Here is a 9,943-nt window from a genome sequence, read left to right as displayed (position 1 = left end):
TTCCCAAAGTCACACACACAAATAGTGGCGGAGCAGTGATTAGAACCCATGACCTCTGACTCCCAAGCCTTTGCTCTTTCCACTGAGCCATGCAGCTTCTCTGTTGTTACTGTAAATATACACTATTCATTCATTCATTCAATCATATTTATTGAGGGCTTACTGTGTGCAGAGCACTATACTAAGCATTTGGGAAAGCACAATACAACAATAAACAGTGACATTCCCTGCCCACAAGAGCTTAAAGTCTACTAAGCAGACTGCCCTGAGCACAGTTGCCCTTGAGCACTAAGCCATAAATTATTTTTGGAATAGAATGCTCCATCTCCTTCTCCCTGGGTAATAGATGTGTCTGCTTATTATTGTATTGTACTCTCCCAAGTGATTAGTACTCAGTGCTTTACACATAGTAAGCGCTTAATAAATGTCATTATTAGTATTATTACTCACAGTAAATGATCAATAAATATGAATAAATGAATGAGAGCTCTTCAAATCAGAAACAAAGTCCATTAAAGATCTGAGTTATGATCTAATGTTAAAATACATTGAGAGTTTAGAAATGGATCGATCCATGGTATTTATTGCACACATACTGTGTACAGAGCATTGAACTAAGCACTGGGAAGAGTACAACAGAGTTGGTAGACATGATCATTTCCCTCAAGGGGTTTACAGTATGGCAGGGGAAACAGACATTAAACTAAATTACAACAATGGGATGCTACAAAGTTTAAGGATATTTATAGAAATACTGGGGACTAGGGGGTGGGGTGAATATCAAAGAATTTACAGGGTACAAACCCAAATGCCTAGTTCACGCCTCAGGAAGTCCTTAGTGACAGAGTTTCCTCTTTTTGAATTCGAGAAGGGTAAAGGCACAGAGGATTGGTATTACTAGATTATGGCTTTGGAAATTTGACTCTTTTTGCCTGAAAGAAAAAAGGAACCAGTTAGGGCTAGTTTTGACCTGGAGTGTATTGGTAACTGAAGAAACTCATGTAAGAGCTAAGACAGCTAGGAGGTTTGGTGACCTGCACGAATATGCAGAATATTTATGGTGCTGAAAGCTGGAGAGTGAAGTTTGACTCTGCATTAAGATGCAAAGGGAGTGATTGATAGCATGTGTGAGAATAGAGATAGAGATACAGAATAAGGAAACACAGAAGACTTAAGTGCTTTTCAATTTTCTTTTCCTAAGGTGACAAGGGACTATGTGAAATTGTGCATCCTCTTAGAATGTTACTCCATCTCTTCCTAAGGCTTTTTGATCCAGGTATAGTATATATTCAAATTAAAGTCAGCAATGTATACACACATTTTCAAATGGAAAATTATAATATTTTATATTTCTGATTATTTAAAAAGAATCCAAGGGTAGATATACTGATTGAGAGTTCCAAATTAAATGCTGGGAGAGCCCCTTAGATGCTGAGCCCTACGTGGAATAGGGACTGTATCCAATCTGCTTATACTGTATCTAGGCTAAAGCTTAGGTTAATGTTTGGAAAAGAGTACTCAACAAATACCACAATTATCATCAACTAACTTCAGTAAATCCAATTGAGTTGTCATGTAATTCTGATTTGGTTCCTTTTAGGGTGAGGAAAAATAGCTTTGAAATAATTCCATTCATTCATTCATTCATTCATTCAATCATATTTATTGAGTGCTTACTGTGTGCAGAGCACTATGCTAAGCACTCGGGAAGGACAAGTTGGCAACATATAATTCCAGATCATATCAACTCATAGACAGTTCACATCAGGAAAAAATGTTTAAGGAAACAATCAGAATTTCCTTAGCTTCAAAAGCAAATAGGAAATTTATATTTCCAAATAACCAGGTTACTTCCCTGAATAATACAGGATATTTCTTGTTCTTTAGCCTTTCAATCAAAACACCTCTATAAACCAACTGAAATGAAAATAATCTGGACCTCTAAAATTTGTGTAACTCTGGGATGTTTACAAACATTACCATGAGTAAAGGGGATGCTTATAAAATACCCATTCTGTGCTGTGGTTAAATAAAACAAAATTTATAGCTGTTTGGGTGTTAATTCTAATACATTTATCCCTTCTGCAGTCTAAAAATGCTTACCCACTGGAGCATTCTAGTCAAAGCTCTAGCAACAATCATCAAGCTCCCTGTTCTTTAGGTAAAGATAAATATCTTTATACTACCTCTTATGTCCTCCTCAGGCAGTTACTTAATGCTCCGTTTTCAATAACCTCCAGATATATTTTTCCTCTAAGGCCAAAATGTAAGACTGTGAGCCCGTTGTGGGCAGGGATCATCTCTATTTGTTGCTGAATTGTACTTCCCAAGCACTTAATACAGTGCTCTGCACACAGTAAGTGTTCAATAAATATGAATGAATGAATTATCCATAAATCCTAAATTTTCATCTAGAGTTATGGGCCCATCCATACTTACAGAAATTGCAAAGGATCAATCAATCAATCAATGGTATTTGTGCATTACTGTGTACAGAGCACTGTACTAAACATTTGTCAGAGGACAATATAACAGGATTGGTAGACACATTCCCTGTCCACCACAAGCTTACAATTTTGATGGGGGATGCTCTTGAGAGATATTTCCCATTTCTTACAAAGACTGTAAAGTGGGCACAGCAGGTTAACATGCTTCCCCCAAACTCCAGTGTCTCGGGCCTCCCATTACAATGCTCTCCTTTCAGTGCTCTTTCATTGAAAGCGTTATTGAATTGTAACACTGGCATTACTTTCAGCACCTCTCTCTCAGTTTACTTTGGTTTAAACAAAGACCTCTTACTATTGGCTTCAAGACATTCCACCAATTCTCTCCACCTTACTTATTGCCTCTCCTATTCGTGACTTCTCTAGTCACACTTCACTCTTCCGAAAGTCCCCTCTTGGCTGTACCCTGTTGTTGCCTCAACAACCACATCTGCTCCCATCATTCCCAGGGCCTGGGCCTCCCTTCTTCCACAGACATTGGACCTTCTCCACTTTCAAAGATTTCTATTAATCCCATATCCTCCAACAAGACTGCTCACACTAATCATTGGTACCCCACATTTCTTTCATGATATTTGTTAAGTGCTTACTTTGTGCCAGGCCCTAGAGCAAGGGTTGTGGCCTTGCTAATCAGATTGGACACAGTCCTTGTCCCTTATAGGGCTCACAGTCTTAATCCCCATTTTACAGATGAGGTAACTGAGGCAGAGAGAAATTAAGTGATTGGCCCAAGGTCACACAGTAGACAAGTGGTGGAGCCAGAATTAGAAATGAGGTCCTTTAACTTCTAGGCCCATGCTCTAGCCACTGGGTCATGCATATCTTATTAGCACTTGTACAGTGCCCAGCCCTCAGTACAGTGCCTGGCACACAGTAGCACTTAAAAAGGATCATAAAAAGACTTCTGATGCCTCTTACATTTAAATATTCATTATATCCACCTTCAGAGCTTATGTTTGGATGTATGTTTGATTAAACATTCAATTTTATTCATTGAATAAGCACTACTTCAGAATGTCTGCCTACCTTCACCATTAGAGCATAAGATCCTTTTGGGCAGAGAATATGTCTTGCTCTTCTACTGTACCTCTCAATCAGGACAATGCACTGCATTCAGTAGGTTCTCAGTAAATACCATTACTACTACTACTACTACTACTACTACTACTATTACTACTACTGGTGCCTATTATACTGCTACTTGATCATTCCTTCATCAATTTTCATTTTTTTTTTATAATTTTTAAGTTTTGGGAGCTAATAGATGAACTTTACATTGTGTTCTAAAGTGAATAATAATAATAATAACAATGAGAATAACTGTGACATTTGTTAAGCACTTACTATGTACGAGGCACTGTAATAATAATAATAATGATGGCATTTATTAAGTGCTTACTATGTGCAAAGCACTGTTCTAAGCACTGGGGAGGTTACAAAGTGATCAGGTTGTCCCATGGGGGGGGCTCATAGTCTTAATCCCCATTTTACAGATGAGATAACTGAGGCACAGAGAAGTTAAGTGACCTGCCCAAAGTCACACAGCTGACAAGTGGCAGAATTGAGATTTGAACCCATGACCTCTGACTCCAAAGCCCGTGCTCTTTCCACTGAGCCATGCTGCTTCTCACTGGGGTGGATACAAGGAAATCAGTTAGGAAACAGTCCCTGTCCCACAGGGGGCTCACAGCCTTAGTCCCCATTTTACAGGTGAGCTAACTAAGGCACAGAGAAATGGAGTGATTTGCCCCAGACCCCACAGCAGACAAGTAGTGGAGCTAGGATTAGAACCCATGTCCTTCTGACTCCCATCATCATCATCATCAATTGTATTTATTGATCCCTTACTGTGTGCAGAGCACTGTACTAAGCACTTGGGAAGTACAAGTTGGCAACACATAGAGACAGTCCCTACCCAACAGTGGGCTCACAGTCTAAAAGGGGGAGACAGAGAACAAAACCAAACATATTAACAAAATAAAATAGAATAGATATGTACAAGTAAAATAAATAAGTAAATAGAGTGATAAATATGTACAAACATATATACATATATACAGGTGCTGTGGGGAAGGGAAGGAGGTAAGATGGGGGACGAGGGGGAGAGGAAGGAGGGGGCTCAGTCTGGGAAGGCCTCCTGGAGGAGCTGAGCTCTCAGTAGGGCCTTGAAGGGAGGAAGAGAGCTAGCTTGGCAGATGGGCAGAGGGAGGGCATTCCAGGACCGGGGGATGACGTGGGCTGGGGGTGCTCTATGCAGTGTGCATAGAATGCAGTGCTCTATCCACTATGCCATTCTGCTTCCCCTGGCTTTACTACCACACCCAGTGAGGTGTAATGTAGAACGCACTGGAATTAACAGCTCACTCTCGGACCTCCCAGGAGGGCAGCCAGCCAGCCCACCAGAAGGAAACAGGGAAGGGGCAAAATTCCCAAATTCCATTCCGTAGTAGCTAAGGTAGCCCTTCCTGCCAGCCCTTTTCTGTCCTGTCACTTCTCCCCTACATCCTTGCCCCCTTTCCTGTTGTCAGTTAGTCAATTGTATTTATTGAGTACTTAATATGTGCAGGTACTGTATTAAGTGCTTGGGAGAGTACATTACAACAATGAACAGATACATTCCCTGCCCACAATGAGTTTACAGTCTAGGGGGGAGAGAGAGGTGGCCGGCTCCCCCGCTTTCCACCTCACAGCCTCCCTGCTCCACTGCAAGGCCACTCTGTTCCCTCCTGTATCCTCCTCCCAGGCCTCGAAGGTCGACTCCATTCACCCTCTGGTGCCGCTGTTACTATTTTCTTTTTAATATAATCCAGGATTCCCTGCCCTCCTAGAAGGAGCTCAGCATGGCTCAGTGGAAAGAGCACAGGCTTGGGAGTCAGAGGTCGTGGGTTCTAACCCTAGCTCCACCACTTGTCAGCTGTGTGACTTCGGGCAGGTCACTTCATTCATCATTCAATCGTATTTATTGAGCGCTTACTGTGTGCAGAGCACTGTACTAAGCACTTGGGAAGTACAAGTTGGCAACATATAAAGACGGTCCCTACCCAACAGTTGGCTCACAGTCTAGAAGGGGGAGACAGAGAACAAAACAAAACATATTAAAAAAATAAAATGAATAGAATAAATATGTACAAATAAAATAAATAAATAAATAAATAAATAGAGCAATAAATACGTACAAACATATATACATATATACAGGTGATATGGGGAGGGGAAGGAGGTAAGGCGGGGGGATGGGGAGGGGGGAAGGGGGACAGGAAGGAGGGGGCTCAGTCTGGGAAGGCCTCCTGGAGGAGGTGAGCTCTCAGTAGGGCTTTGAAGGCATAAATATAAATAAATAAATTTAACTTATCTGTGCCTCAGTTACTTCATCTGTAAATGGAGATGAAGACTGTGAGCCCCATGTGGGGCAACCTGATCACCTTGTATCCCCCCAGCGCTTAGAACATTATTATTATTTCCCCATTATTATTCCTTTTTTAATGGTATTGTTAAATTCTTACCATGTCCCAGACACTATCCTAAGCACTGGAGTAGATACAAGCTAATTAGTATGGACACAGTCCAAGTTGCACATAGGGATTGTAGTCTTAACCCCCATTTTCCAGATGAGATTACTGGGGTACAGAAAAGTTAAGTTACTTCCCCGAAGTCACACATACTACAAGTGGTGGAGCTTGGATTAAAACCCGGGTCCTCTGACTCCCTACTCTTTCCATTAAGCCATGCTGCTTCTCTAGCCTGATTCAATTATCTAGTCTCCACCCTTCTCTGCTCTCTTACCCTATGATGCCCTTTCTCTTTTCCTCCAACAAGCCTCAAGTGGAATAGCAAGTTAGTTTGGGTTCCATGGCTCCTCTGGTGCTAACCTTCTCACTGTGCCTCGATCTCACCTGTCTCACCACCAACCCCTGGACCATGTCCTACCTCTGACCTGGAATGCCCTCCCTCCTCAAATCCTCCAGGCAATCTCTCTCCTCCCCTTCAAAACCCTGCTGAAGGCACATCTCCTCCAAGAGGCCTTCCCAGACTTAAGCTCCATTTTTCCTCATCTCCCACTCCCTTCTGTGTCACCCTAACCGTCTCCCTTTGCTCTTCCCCCTTCTCCATACCCCACAGTACTTAAGTATATACCTGTAATTTTATTTATTTATATTGATGCCTGTTTACTTGCATTGATGTCTTGATGCCTGTTTACTTGTATTGATGTCTGTCTGCTCCACTCCAAACTGTGAGCTCATTGTGGGCTCTATTGCTGTATTGTACTTTCCCAAGAGCTTAGTATAGTGCTCTGCACACAGTAAATGCTCAATGAATACGATTGAATGAATGAATGAATGAATGAATTTAGAAATGTACCGCCCCTAGCGACTCACTTAGGGGACTTCCATTTACACGGTATTTTCCTGGAACCCAGAAGGGTACTAAATGGATATAGCAGTACATTTTAATTCTAACTTTAAACAAAGATCACTGGCCAACACTACGATATCCAGCTAAAGTGGCCTAATGCAGTTAGTGATTTTTATATAGCTAAGCAAGCTGTGCCACTCTGTCACTAATCCTTCTATGACCTGGAAGTCAGATGATCTGAATTCTAATCCTGGACCTGCCACTTGCTCGCTGTGTAATCTTGAGGACAGGAAATAATAATAATTATGGTATTTGTTAAGTGATTACTATGTGCCAAACACTGTTCTAAGTGCTGGGGTAGATACAAGGTAATCAGGTTGTCCCACGTGGGACTCATAGTCTTTATCCCCATTTTACAGATGAGATAACAGACACAGAGAAGTGAAGTGACTTGCCCAAAGTCACACAGCAGAGAAGTAGCTGAGCTAAGATTAGAATCCACATCCCCTGACTCCCAAACCTGTGCTCTTGCCACTAGGCCATGCTACTTCCCATGTGCCTACCAACTCTGTAATATTTTAATCTTCCAAGCACTTAGTATAGTGCTCTGTACACAGGAAGAGCTCAATAAATATGATTAATTGATTGATTGTTTGGAAGCCACTCAGTTTCTATTGTGCCTCATCTGTAAATTGGGGATTAAATATCTGATATCCCTCCCTCTTAGACTGTGAGCCACATGTGGCACAGGGACTATGTCTGATACTTCCCAAGCACTTATACAGTGCTCTGCACACAGTAAACACTCAATAAATACGATTGAATGAATGAATGAATGTGACTGTACCTTCTTCATTGCTCAGCACAATGCCTGGTGCACAATAATAATAATTATTATTATTATGGTATTTGTTAAGTGCTTAATATGTGCCAAACACTGTCCTAAGCGCTGAGGTAGATACAATGTAATCAGGTTGTTCCACTTGAGGTTCATAGTCTTAATCCCCATTTTACAGATGAGGTAACTGAGGTCCAGAGAAGTTATGCAGCTTGCCCAAGGTCACACAGCACATTCTGGCCCGACTGGATTACTGCATCAGCCTCCTCTCTGATCTCCCATCCTCCTGTCTCTCCCCACTTCAGTCTATACTTGATGCTGCTGCCCAGATCATCTTTGTGCAGAAACTCTCTGGGCATGTTACTCCCCTCCTCAAAAATCTCCAGTGGCTACCAGTCAATCTGCGCATCAGGCAGAAACTCCTCACCCTGGGCTTCAAGGCTCTCCATCACCTCGCCTCCTCCTACCTCACCTCCCTTCTCTCCTTCTACAGCCCAGTCCGCACCCGCTGCTCCTCTGCCGCTAACCTCCTCACTGTGCCTCATTCTCACCTGTCTCGCCAGGTGACCCCCGGCCCACTTCTTCCCCCTGGCCTGGAACGCCCTCCCTGTGCACATCTGCCAAGCTAGCTCTCTTCCTCCCTTCACTACTGAGAGCCCACCTCCTCCAGGAGGCCTTCCCAGACTGAGCCCCCTTTTTCTTCTCCCCCTTCCCATCCCCTCTGCCCTACCTCCTTCCCCACACAGCACCTGTATATATGTTTGTACAGGTTTATTAATCTATTTAATTTTACTTGTACATATTTATTATTCTATTTATTTTGCCAATGATGTGCATCGAGCTTTACTGCTATTTATTCTGATGACTTGACACCTGACTACGTTTTGTTTTGTTGTCTGTCTCCCCCTTCTAGACTGTGAGCCCGTTGTTGGGTAGGGACTGTCTCTATATGTTGCCGACTTGTACTTCCCAAGCGCTAGTACAGTGCTCTGGACACAGTAAGCGCTCAATAAATATGACTGAATGAATGAATGAAAAAGTGGCAGAGCCGGGATTAGAACCCATGTTCTCTGATTCCCAAGCCCGTGCTCTTTCCACTAAGCCACACTGCTTCTCTAAAAACTTGGTTAGATACCACAAAGTAGGTGGCAATGCTTTAACCATATATGTGTTGTAAAGGCCACTAGGACCTCTTCCATCCTTCTCAAGGGGAGTGATAACGTTCTCTCCTTATAGTAAGTGCTTAACAAATACCACTATGACTATTCATAATAAAATGGTTTCTTAGGTATAAACTAAGTTGCTTTCATCTTCCAAAATGTGTTTAAACCCTCTCTTCTATACAGCATCTCCTGATAGTTTCACTTCTGGCAAACTGACAGTCAGTCTTGCTGTTGTGGAACACTTTAGCACTGAGTTCCCTAATGTTGAGCTCAGGAAACTCACACAATTGTAAGTCTCAATCAAGGAAGAGCTGGAATAGAAAAGCTCATTAAGGGCAGGGAATGGGTCTGCTTATTCTCATGTATTGTACTTAGAGCAGTGCTCTGCAGATAGTAAGTGGTCAGTAAATACCATTGATTGGTTATTAAAGACTCTGAATGAATTCAATGGAACATCAAATGAAACATAATCAAATCATCAGCAAAAAAAAGTCATCAAATGACTTCACTTCCAAACTCTTCCATTCCACCTTGCTTGGGTTGATTTTAACTTTAGTCATTAAATTTGGTACATAGGGATTTTTAACCAAGTTATAAATCACGATGCTATGGCAGACTATCAGGCACAGACAAATCATGTGTACTGTTCAGGTATTTAATGGTCTATCAGTGACCCTAACAATCTTCTAGGCTATAAGCTCGCTGTGGGAAGGGAACATGTCTGCCAATTCTGTGATATTATACTCTCCCAAGAGGTTAGTACAGTGCTTTGCACACACAATAAGAACTCAATAGATAGAATTGATTGATTGATCTGAATTTTGATCTACTCTTTCTCTCTACAGTAATGCTTGCCCCTCTACAACACTGCTTGTTGATCTGACAGCTAAATTTGAATGTCCTCAGGTTGCAGGTTTTTTTAGTTTTCATGGTTGAAAACTTGTACTTATATATACTTGCATATGCCGTGACTTATTTTTATAGCTCTGTTTATTTTCTAATAATGAATTTTATTGGGATACAAAGAGAGAAGGCATGTGTTTACTTAAGCAATATGCTTGTTATTACACAGGAGGAATTTATAT

At 41.7% G+C, this 9,943-nt stretch overlaps 1 non-coding gene across 1 annotated transcript; it reads right to left on the bottom strand.

Annotated features, from left to right (window-relative positions):
- Positions 1-8,810: 8,810 nt before the first annotated feature.
- LOC119927582 lies at positions 8,811-8,938 on the bottom strand. The gene has a single exon (XR_005450572.1). It is a non-coding gene; the product is annotated as a U6atac minor spliceosomal RNA (small nuclear RNA).
- Positions 8,939-9,943: the final 1,005 nt, after the last annotated feature.

This window comes from Tachyglossus aculeatus, chromosome 4, assembly GCF_015852505.1.
Source record: "Tachyglossus aculeatus isolate mTacAcu1 chromosome 4, mTacAcu1.pri, whole genome shotgun sequence".
NCBI lineage: Eukaryota > Metazoa > Chordata > Mammalia > Monotremata > Tachyglossidae > Tachyglossus > Tachyglossus aculeatus.
This window is presented reverse-complemented; position numbering and strand designations above follow the sequence as displayed.